General features: G+C 34.1%; 1 long non-coding RNA gene across 1 annotated transcript; it reads left to right on the top strand.

Annotated features, from left to right (window-relative positions):
• The first annotated feature begins 6,704 nt into the window (after nt 1-6,704).
• On the top strand, nt 6,705-11,091 carry LOC126969458 (uncharacterized). The gene is made up of 2 exons (XR_007730391.1): nt 6,705-6,982; nt 9,626-11,091. It is a non-coding gene; the product is annotated as an uncharacterized LOC126969458 (long non-coding RNA).
• Nucleotides 11,092-12,776: the final 1,685 nt, after the last annotated feature.

The raw sequence follows: 12,776 nt of genomic DNA, 5'->3' as shown, positions 1-12,776 counted from the left end.
GCCCTTCACACCGAAACACAGTAATGTTAACACATTACTGCTTCATGGCGGAAATAGGCGCCATTGTGGTACTCATAATCTAGCCGGCATCCTGTGCAAAGAAGCTTCCCACTGGTAAACTTAGTTTACTTTTGCAGTAATGGCGAGTAAATTTGTAAATCGAGTCCGAGAAATATTTCAATCGACTTCCAATAGTACACCGATCGTTATTGCCTTTAAAAACATTTTACCGGGAATGGCTCTTTGAAGTAAAACTAGAGGAAATTTTCGTGCATTGAGTGAATAAATAGCTGCAGATTTTAGTGGGAAACAGGACGTCGTGCTTACGGATTGTCACTAACAAGTCCGTTTCTACAGCTTAGAAGAAAAAAATTGCAGTGTTTTTCCCTAAAAAGGTTCTCGACTGTTTCATCCTTGGTTTTGAATCTTAAATCAATATTTTCTATTTATATAGAAGCAGAAACTGACTGACTGATCCATCACAACTGAAACCGCTGGGTCTAGAAACAAAAATATTACACAAATATTCCTTTAGCGACGTAGTGCACCTATAAAAAAGGAAGGATTTTTAAAAATTCAACCCCCAAAGGGTGAAATAGGAGATAAAAGTTTGTATGAAATTTTTTATCCTTGGATGAAATTTCGTAAGAATTGAACTTCTACGTCTTCCTGGAACGTTATGTAAATGTGTCGCCAGCTTTTAATATATTCTTTATAATGTAATGTATGTACATAGGCACATAAGTGAATTTGCTAGAAACTGTCATAACCACAGAACAGAAAAAACTAGTAGAAGTGGCATCGTGTCATTTTACTATGGAAACCGATGTCGTCAAACTCACACATTTATCTATTAAATATGTAAGACACACACTTAATTCCGGCTTTATGATAGGCCTAAATTCACAATCACGACAAGACATAACTACAAATTTATTTACATCAATTTCAAACTTAATACAATTACGCTAATCTAATATTCTTTAAGTGATTATGACAACCTCAGAACTTTTTTCTTAATTTGCGAAAAATATAACCTATAAAAACTTGAAGTAAAAGGAACTCTGTAACCGAAAAAGCGCGGGAAACGTTGAATCGATTGGTCGTTTTTTCTTTCGCTGAATTTTTATTTTTGATTTTATCAGTATTAGTATCGTATACTAGCTGACCCAGCAAACGTCGTATTGCCATATAACATATTAAAAAACATCAATTATTAAAATTTTGATGCAACCGATTCTCAGACCTACTTCTCTCAGACAAAATTCTCGTGTTGTACATTTATGTAACGTGATTCGTTTCCCTACCGTAAAATAAATAAAAACACTTTGAAGTAGAACATACAAGAAAACTTCCAATGTGAATCGAAAAGAAATCTTGAAGCTGGCGGATGCATGGAATGTGCGAGCCAAAGTCTCCAAAAAGGAGTGAAATTAAAAAAAAACTCTGTAACCATAGATTTGACTTCTGTCAAAATACTTAGTGTTGTACGAAAATGAATAAACATATCGATAATTTAGTGAAAACTAGAAATGATGTAATCAGGGTTTATAACGTATATTAGCGATAAAGTACGTCTTAAGCTAAAATAATAATAGGCCAATATTTAGCTCAATTCAAATAAAATAAGACAGCGTACTCGAATTGTCATCGTAAGTTACAATATCAATATTATATTTATCTGGGAAGCAATAGACGCATAAAACATAGTTTTTTTTTTAGTATTCATCGTTATTCTGTATTTACCCAGGGGCCAGTGAGACATGAGTTTTTATAAACCGTAGTGCTTCCATACGTAATACGCGTGCGGAAAGAAAATTTCCAAAACAAGCAGTAACGAATGATTAATAAAATGAGAAGGTATAAGTACTGATGAAGTGTTAATAATCTTGTTAGTCTTATCATATATATCGGCGCAAGTACTACAACACACCAATAATTTATAAAAACGAGAATAATTCAGTAATTTTAGTTAAAATTAGTTCATAATTTTTCCTTTAATTACATTGTGATGTGAAATTATTGTAAAAACAACATGGATTGAAAACACGAGCACGTGCGCCGGGTCCTATAAATACAGCCCGCACGATCGACACTGGAGTCAGTCGTGCTCGGGCTGTCGTACGGACCTCTCTGGGACGTCGTAACGCTGCCCGTTGAATAAACGAAAGTAATAAAATACTTACTCGTGTAGTTTTCTTTGGAAGAACCAATGAGTGATCTTCAGCACCTTTTAAAAACAATACAGAGGTTCTTTCCTCGTCATATATGATATTTTATATTATGATTTACATGTGCTACATTGATGGCAAACATTCCCAGAATTCATGGTTTTCGATCTCATTTTTACAATTTTATGACGTATTTCCTCTGCTCTATGATGTGATGAGGTGTTTCTTTTACTCAGCCGTATCGGTAGAACCTCAATATATGCCAAATATTAAAATTTAATCAAAAAAATTTATGTCTATCTTAAAAATGAACGCTTATCTAGTTTAACTGGAATCTTACACATACTTGTTAAATAATAATTAATTGTAAGGGGCAGTAAGGTCCTCGAATGGCGACCACGTGCCGGAAGGCGTAGTGTTGCTAGGCCCCCCACAAGATGGACCGACGATCTGTTCAAGATGAGGAGAAGGTTGGATGAGGGCAGGGCAGGACCGATCGTCATGGCGATCTTTGGGGGAAGCCTTTGTCCAATAGTGGATGTCTTCGAGCTGAAATGATGATGATGAAGAGAAAATTAAAACTATTACTACTATTTGAATTCATCGTAGTCTCTCTTCTACACAATTACCACAACCATATTGTAACATTTTGCTTTCTTACACTGTTATCGCATGATGCATGGAAAAGAGCAATACTTGAATACAATTTATGAAGATAAAATGTATTTCGATAAAATTATATCGATATTTACATGCATGCACTTGTTGAGTAGCAAGATATTTTTATTGTTTACATTAATTATTCTACCATAAGTTACATCGATTAAACGTAAAGTTAAATGAACCATACGTCGTAATATTATGGTTAATTTTTAAGTATATCTTGCGCAACATATAAAAAATATTAATTGTATTTAAATCGGAAAATTATGATTTCTGATTTTAGGAATTCCCTCCGTTGAACATATTTTTATTGCGGCTATGATTTCTACAGTCAAAAATCGCACAATTAGGCATATTTTTATTTTTTAAAAAGATAATTATGCTTCGCTTGACATCAAATGACTGGTCTCACTTGAGCCTCGAGTAGGTACATTTGTACACAATAGTGGCGACAGGGTAACGCCCACATGCTTCCACTATTTTTTTCTGTTCCGTGGTGTGTCTACTCGTATTAGTAAGTCTTTTGTGGGGCGATGTAAATGCTTTTACAACAAGATCCGATAAAATGTTCAAAACAGAAAGTCTTACATTATTCAAAAGAATTGTTAAAAATACGTTTGTGTGGTAAAGGTTACTATAACATAAATGATTTTCTTGATGATACCATAGAAGATTTTGTTGAAAAAAAAGCCCGCTATGTTTGTTGCGCCCATTCTTCTCAGGTCTGAGGCATTCGTTTTGGAATGGGTGGTAGTTTATGACTTTCAATAAGTGATGTCACATCCTAGTTTGAATAAAAATATTTGTCTTTGAATTTTTGGCTGATCCGAGCAAAAAGTATTACAGATATTTTCCATCCGAATATTATCAAATGTAAAAGCGATGTGTTTTACAAACAATAAGCAACCGCCAGCTAATAATGAAATAGTTTCAGAACATCGTGTCCGCTTGCAAAGCTTTGACATCGTCGACCCTGAAACCACACTCTAGCTTATGAAATAACTTTTGAACTCTCTCAAACTTACTAATACAGTATTTTAATTATTATCCATCTATTCATGCCAATAAAATTGAACTGTCTGTTTGTTATAATGTCCTTAGACAATTTATACGTCTAGATAGTCTCTTGCTGTTAGACAATCCAAAAAAAAAGTCCAGGAATAATAGCTTAGTGTGCGTGACAAGCCACGTCTTACACTGGCAATTTGTATGACACTTTGTGTTAGTGTGGGTGAATTTCTCAAAATAGAGGTCAGTTCTAGCCTTTTTCGACGTTTTCAAGGCTGTAAGTCTATCTAGATGTATAAATGATTTAAGGTTATATCTATATATATATATTTTAATATGCCAAACTGATGTTGATCTTATAAACTTCTCTTACTACGTTTATTAAAGTGACACTTTTATTACATAATCTCAAAATTTTTCGTCTGTATGTTGCATGTCGCGTGACGGTCGGGCGGCGCGGCGCCTATAGTTCGCAGCAGCTGACCGTGTAGTGTATAGGCTATTACTCATTTGTGACAGTGCTCCACGCTATTTTGTTTGTTTATTGATTAAAACATTATATATTAATTAAATTTCGATATATATAATTATATTAGTTATTATGTCGAAAGAAGTTTCACTTTCATCGTGGTTTCATAAAACCACACAATTGCTTTTTCTTGTATCTTTGTATTCTCTGTTGTTAAAAGCGTGATGCTGTATTTGATTTTATGTTACCTAAGCTCAAGAAACCTTTAATAATATCATTGTTTAACTACTAGTTCACCAAAACCTAATAATAAAAAAAAAATAGATATTTTCTCAGTGCGGTAATGTTGATATGGAACGGTAAGTTCTGATTTCTGATTTATATCCGACACGACTGGACGAATTTAAAGAATTATCACTGTACCGCGTTGCCAAAGATAAAGGGATATTTGATATTCGAACGATGGTATTTTTCTCGTAAAAATTATTACATATTTTCTCGGCATATTTTTAAATAATTACAAAAAGCCAGGGCTTCTTCAAACATAAAAACGTTTTTTCATCAAACTTTCTGAGTGGACTGGAATGTTTCCGAACAGCTAAGACGGAGTACTTACGAGCTTCTATTTCTTGCTTGATATTATTTGCGTATTTGCAAACAAATTGAAAACGACTCTAGATGATCTTGAAATTATAAACACTACACACTTGGCATTCGCCAGCCTTGAAATAATGTGTAGCGTACACGTTCCGCAGTAAGGGTTGTCACACGTTACTTATAAAAAAAAATATAATAACAAAATACTGACAATACATACATTAATTAATTATAAAGTGGCATAGCATGAGGAATTCAGGGCATGGCCCCGGGCGGCTTATGAAAAGGGAAGTGACAAGCGTAACAATTTTTTTGGGTTGGACTTAGTATCGCGTAGCACGAATTAGGAGGTAGTTGATAGAGCTTAAGTCCACGATAATTTAAAATGATATCACTCTTATTACAAGGTAACGCACCGTTTTCAAGAAAATAAGGAAAATGATTCTAATCTGAAACGGGTAAAACACGTAAATAAAACACTACATGACCACTGACATGGTGGCGGGAGGCTAAAAACTGTCAATTTGAAATGAAACGTAACAAATAGTCTAGGACATACTCGTAGTTCATCAATATTTTTAACCAAATGAAAAAATTCAATTGGAAATATTAAACAATAATTCCAGAAGAAAAAGAGAAAAACAGGAGTCGATGTGAAGTCAAGTTCTGCCGAAGCGCTAGCAACAAATGCACGATGTCCGCGTGTGAAAAATTACGGATTGAAGTTAATACCACCAAAAAAACAACAGTACTCTTCCATATCGCGAACAGCGAGGATTAAAATAAAAACATTTAAAATATTTAGGCAATATGAACTTCGCTAAACGTATCGATATGCAATAGAGCACGATTTATCCTCAGACGCGTATATCCACTTGTGTGTAGTGAAGGAAACAACTGCTGAAATACAAGGTAACATTGTATATAACGTCGTCATGCGATAATATCATACGCAAGCGTTGTGTTCGCGCACACTCGCCGAGCTACCTGCGTCGCTTGCGAGTAGTTCGGAATAGATTCACCCGCACGGCCACCGTAGTGGCGTAGTTCGTTCATAACGTAGATTTACATAAAGATCTTGTGCTGATGGCCATCGGTCAACACTCTAAGGAGATTATTTCTTTAACAAAGCGCTGAGCCGCCCTACCATCCTGGCGTTGAAGAGAAGCAGCTACACGCCACTGCATCACTGTCTAAATAATAACTCAGACGACCAAGACACGTACTTGTCGACCCGGATGACTAACAACAACACTCGATAAATAAAATCAAGAACTAGTCTTGTTACGATGTAAGAGATGTTTTGTTGTGTTTTAATACCGAATGGTGAGACGAAAGAAACTAAGCGATATATTAAATATTACTATCTAATTACTTCAATTAAATATAAAAATGCGGTGCAGTTGTGTGGCTGTGTTGATATTTGTTAAAAGTAGTGATTTTTTTTTATTATTCGGGAAACAAACAGTACAACTAAATACTCTTAAAAAATAAAACTTAAAATATAAATTACTGACCAATAAAAGTTTCCACAATTAAATAATACATAGAAAAAAGCGAGCAAATTAATTACAATTTAAAAGTACCTATTTGTATTGAAAATAACAAATATTAATTAAATACATTGAATTGAAAATAATAAAATAATTACAGAAAATTATTGATGGTTTTATTCTAAGTCAGCAGTCAGCACTCAGCCGCCGTCAGGTCGCAGGCGCAAAGAGGATGTAAATTGTAAATATTAGGTGTCAGGCGTGAAGTAGACAGTTAGAACTTAGACATTAGGTATTCGACAGTCGTGTATCGCGATCAATTCAAAAAAAATTACTTGTTAAAATGTAAATTTGTAAAATCGATGTAGTTTGACGTTACGGTAAACATAAGACTATTCTTTTGACATGTCTGATTACTGATAAATTCGTCTCAATTCTACTTCAAAACGACAAACGTGTTAATAAACAACAAAGCTTTCAACCCATTCTACTAATAACTTTATATTTTATAGTAATTTATACTTATTGGTAAATGTGAAGTTCAGAAGCGGGGAGAGTTAATTCAAATTTCTGCCGAACTAGTATGTTTTTTCTATTTTAGTGTCATTGTTGAATGTTGACCTGTGACCTCTTCTTTTCAGTTTGCCGTGTTTTCTGGTTTTCTACTTTTTTTGTGTTGGTTCAACAAAATTTGTACGATTAAGTTACAAATAAAAATGACTTCAGAAACGGTGGTAACCAAAGAGAATGTCATTTCTATTGAAAAATGTTATGTAGAACTAACAAAAGATGAATGTGAAAAAATCAAAACCTTGAAGTGTTTGTGTCTAGATGTTACAAATAGGGAATTCAACTGCCATGACAATATTTATGTAACCTGTTGAATAAATCATCCCTTATAATGTAACAAAAATGTAAACAAATTAAAAAGAGACAAGCTGAAGTTTTATCTAGAACAATTTCATTTTTAATAATTGTCCCTTATTTTATTTATGTATTTATCATTCACCCAGCATAACCCACAAAGAGAGGATCAGACCACAAATCACAAGTGAAATACAGGTTCCTCCTAGTTCGGCTCCACATGAAAAAAATTCAAAGTATTTATTTGTTTAATAAGTACTTTTGGAGAAAAAAGTAAATAAATACTGTTATCACCAAAAATCCTCTATTTCTTTCATAGCTTGCTACATCATCTAGCAACATACATAAAAAATGTAAAATATAACTTAGAATAATTAGCTGTTGGAACTTTAATATTGCACATGTAAAGGCTATATAAAGATACCGGATGTTTCATTAAATTCAAGAAGCAAGAATAAACTTCATATGCTCCGTGTTTGGTTAGCTAGGGTTCAGAGTTCGAGCTTGGTATTCAATATTACAATTAAATTTAATTATACTAGGATGCATTGAGCAAAAATTAAGGTTTTGGTAGGTTAAGTGTAAAAGGTGTAAGGTTGGACATCTTATAGACTTTATTGGAAATGTACTGCCCAAAGGTTTCCCTGACAAATGCTTAACACAATGACTAACAGAACCTTATTCAGGTGAAACAACAACAGCATTAGTTAATACAAAATATTACTATACCAACATGATCCAAAAGATGGGATTCAAAATCAATACTGCGGAAACAACAATATAAATGTGTAAACTCTGTCTGTACTGCCCTATATCTTGATGAAAATTGGTATGTTGTAAGGCATAATTGATGGGCTCTAAATGATGTTGAAATTTATTATTAAGATTACCATAAGTAACAGGAACAGCTAGCATTTGTGTAATTGAGCTTAGGGTGGTTGTTTTGACCATAAGAATGATAACATTGCAAAATCTAATTCAAATAAATATTATTTTATATTCTCACTATAACATAATAAATGTGTTGTTTGTTTGTTGAGCTTTCACACTGTAATCCAATCATAAAATTTAGCACACACATCAAGAGTACTTAGTTACATTTTATCTGAAAAATTGTAGGAATTCCAGAGACAGCGCTATAGGAATTTAATATGGTGAAAGACATGGTAGGTATATTATATACCTATCCTTTCATTTTCGTAATTATATGTCCTTACTACACACCAATGGTGTCAAGATTGGCCCTTGTTGAGTTATAACAGGAAGGTACCAACCAACATAATTTAGTCTTTCATTTGAGCAATCACATTTTCTTACCATATGCAAGTTTGTGTGTTTATCACTAAAAAAACCTCGCCTAGTATCGGAATTCTGGGTGTCGAAATTTCGAGCGATTGCCAATTACGCGGTCATCTGGAAGGCAGAGAAAAATTGGCTTCGCAGAAACTGGGAGTCATAAATAGAGTAAGGCAATACTTAAAGCTGGTCTACATTCTAGCGCTCTACAAAGTGCAGGTTCGTCCACATATGCGATCCAGTGCTCTGCGAACAGATAGATCACTTGGCATTGCGTGAAGATGTCGCGTCATTGTGTGTCTTATACCACATTTATCACGAGGAGTGTTCCCCGAATTCCACCTTCGCACGACAAGCCACAAATTAGAATGTCATCGCCACCATCTGGATGTGTCCTCTATTGTACGGTTTTCAAGGAACTTTCTTCCACGTAGGCACAACCAAGCTGTGCGGTATTTCCAGCACGATACGACATGATATTCAAAAAAAGCGCGTTCACTTTTCTCTAAGACGACTAAAATGGTTTTTTCAACAACAATCCAAACATTTGTAAACAGAAAGTAGATTTCAGTAAAGTGGAACAGCTCTTGAAGGACACAATAGACTACGGTAACATTTTAATAGTAAGATTTCATGTGTATCACAATATAGTCTTTTAAATAGCAACTGACCAAATGGGCTTTGCGATAATTTTATTTATATTTTTTTATTTAGTAATGCTATTTTCCCTCGTAAAAAATACTCCCTGAACTCGCATGAAAATGTTTTCATATTTAGACTGTTGTCCTTATTCAAGGGTATCCGGGAAATTATGAGTAAAAAAATTTGCAGACGTACGTTTGTAGACAGACAATTAATTTCAAAAATAGTAGAATAATAATTGTGGTTTGTTGTGAAACCAACATTTACGAGTCCCGTGATGTGAGCGTTAATAAGTAAACTTTTTATACCCACTTATTAAAATATTATATATATCATTGGTAAACGTACACAGGCTGGGCTGGTCTTATACAACTCCTTTGCAATGGATTGCGCTTACTCAATATTTCAATCTTCTGTTACAGGTAATGGGGACAGATATGACGTGCAGAACTCATCTGAAGAAGCTGCACGAACTGTTGATAAAATTTGAAGCTGAACCAAAATTAATCTGTACACAGATAAACAAATGGTTTCTTATTGGTGAAGATCTATTTAAAGAACTATTTCAACTTGGAATCAGCGTAAATTGGAAATATTCCGATTTCAGAGAAGAAACAAAAATAAATGACATAGTGCCTTGTTTTACTCAAAATTACAAGTGGATTGAGTGTTTTATTAGCCAGTATCCAAGAAAACGGATTGATTTAGATTTAACTGGATCTGCAGGAGATATTTGCAAAGTGCGTTCCGGAATAGAGGTTTTGTTGGAAGGCTTTCGTAATATCAATAATGAATTAGATAAAGATTTGGAAAACCTACGTGAGCTAGGTGAAGTTGAAGAATTTGATAATTGTTTAAAGTTGTGGATTGAAACTGGTTATCGTCCGAGTTTCAAGCCTGGAGATAAACCTTCCGGCGTACATAAAGATCATTGGTGGTGGATATAGAAGAATTTTAAGATACGATCCATACTTTTCAAATAATCTAAAATGAACGTAACTGAAAATAATTAGATGTCCACAGCAACTAGTAATGTTGATAGATATCTTAAGAGGGGTGGTGAAGGTCTGGGTAATACACCTCAATTACTTAAGGGAACGCAATTATGGAATACAATAGGAATAGCAATGGGTCTACCCATTCGTGATCCAGCCGAATGGACACAAGACAAATTTCGAAGAGCTGAAAATGGTGATCTATGTTCTTTTGGCGGAACATCTTTAACAGCTATTCAAGGTGTAGTCGAAACAATTATATATTGCTGCGATGGAGATAGTGAGAACTTTGTCACAGTTTTGCCTGTTGCGATATATTTCCAGAGGAAACTGTATGAATTGCCAATTTTTAGAGTTTCGCGCTACAGAAACTCGCATAAATATTTTGTCGTCAGTAAATAAATAATAAATTCTTTATTGCCATATAATAAATAAATATAAAATGAACAATTAGGATACGCGATGAAACAAAAGGCAGAGGGAAAAGGCTCAGCTTCACCTGACATGGAATCATGGATTTAAGTTTCCATGCAGCGCTGTTTTTCAGCCATCCCCTCCTCCCTAAGGTGTTGAGTGGGAGTGGATGTATTGTGGCTCCCCGATTACCTACTTAAGTTAAATTTATTTAATAAAATGTAATATTAAAAAAAAGTGTTCTGATTACCCTTGCAAGTGTTTGTAAGTCTGTGTGTCCGGGTGTGTGTTTGCGTGTGTGCGTTAGTGTGAGCGTGTATTTATGTCCGTACACAGAAAAAATCTTTTAGAGAAAGATTTTTCCCGTTGCTTTTTTAGTAGAGCATAACGGTATTTTTTTTTTAAGGACTCGATAATCATTTGTTTATTTTTTTCTTTCAATTCTATATAAATAAAATAATCTTACCAATGATAAGTCACACCATCTTTTTTGAGTCTTTAATATATTATTTAAGCACTTTTTATTAGTAGGGGAGCCCACGATGCTAAATGGGGATTTACTCGAGCGTCGTAGAGACCTATTGGGTTGCAAAGCTTAGATGATAAGAAGAAAAAAATGTTATTTGATATATACCTTTTCATCGGTGGGGGCAGCGGCTATAGATTATTAAATATGTAAAAAAAACTGTTGCATGGACATCCTCGAGCGCGTCAGATATTGATAGCATCAATGCCCTACGTATTTGTAATAATGTGCGTATGTTAATCTGATCGTTTGCATGATGCGGGTGGTTGAAAAAATTTAATCGAGCGCGTCAGATTTTCTAAGGGAGTGTTAAGTGCACCAAAAAAAAGCGCTCATTCACTAATCTGACGATTTCGATGGGACGCAAACTCGCGGCCATTTTCATAATGTGCAAAAAAAAATTCGCCATTTTGAAATAGATTAAGATATATATGGTTCATCTTTATGTTCTAAACGTACTGTCTCATAATCTGACGATTATCTAGAGGGATTCGCCTGATCTGACAAAAAAAAATTTGAAAAACGGTTCACCCTAAAGGCGATTCCTGCAACTCCAGCTAATTCCATTCCTGGGCGCTTAAAATTGTACTTATGATATTTTTGAGCTCAAAATATAATTTATGTGATATTTTGAGCTGGCTGAGTTAAAAGATATAATATTTCTATGCATTTGAGCTCTCCCAGCTCGAAAGTCTGATAGAAGTTTAATAGAACACTATTTTTGGAATTTTCAAACCGCTATAACTTTTGAATGGATCAACAATTTTCACGCGGTTGGCGACATTCGACGCAGTTTTATCATCCTCATAAGTAATTTTCAAAATTTCGGAGTAATCCTGAAAAAACACGTTTTTGGTTTTATTTCGTTCACGATATCTCTTATAATAATAATTATAGTCACTTAGACATTTTTCATAGCAGCTATCCAACTTTTACTAAAAAAATTAAAGAATATCTTAAACATTCTTAAAATATGTCCAACCGATAAATTTGATAAATTTTCATTTGTATTTTTGTTTACTTTTTTCGCCTTATGTTTAATTGTATATAAAATCGTTATATTTTGTATTATATTCACTACTACTTTGTTTATATTTAAGTGGAAACTTTATTGGCTTGTGTAATATAAATTATGTGTTACAATGTGTAATATAACTTAAGCTGTTTGTTTTCCATTAAATAAATAAATATCTCTCGAACGAATCAACCGATTTTGACCAGCTTGGTTGCGATCGATCTGGTTTGACTCATCTGTCGATGTACCAGCAACCACAGTAGACAAAGTATCAACAGTACCATGTGCTTCAGAACACTCTCCAGAAACAGGAGCATTTGTTTTTCGGAGCTATTTCCCGAAACTTCCGGTGCATTGTCATGTTCCACTACACTTTTATCTTGTAAATACTGAAAGTCTCGCGGTATTTTAATTGCAGTAAATAATTTATTGCACTGTGCGTGATATACACCATTTAATGATAATTCCATCCACAGTTCGAGGTTATCATATGTTCCTCGAGACTTTCGGATAACCGGCTAGCTTTGACGATATTCCAAAATATTTACACATTTTTTAAATGTTTCTACTGTAAATTTAATTGTTTTTTGTAAGGTACTTTCACCACAAAATACACATTTTAA

Source organism: Leptidea sinapis, chromosome 18, assembly GCF_905404315.1.
Source record: "Leptidea sinapis chromosome 18, ilLepSina1.1, whole genome shotgun sequence".
Lineage (NCBI taxonomy): Eukaryota > Metazoa > Arthropoda > Insecta > Lepidoptera > Pieridae > Leptidea > Leptidea sinapis.
The sequence above is the reverse complement of the archived record's forward strand: the minus strand, read 5'-3'. Positions and strand labels throughout refer to the sequence as shown.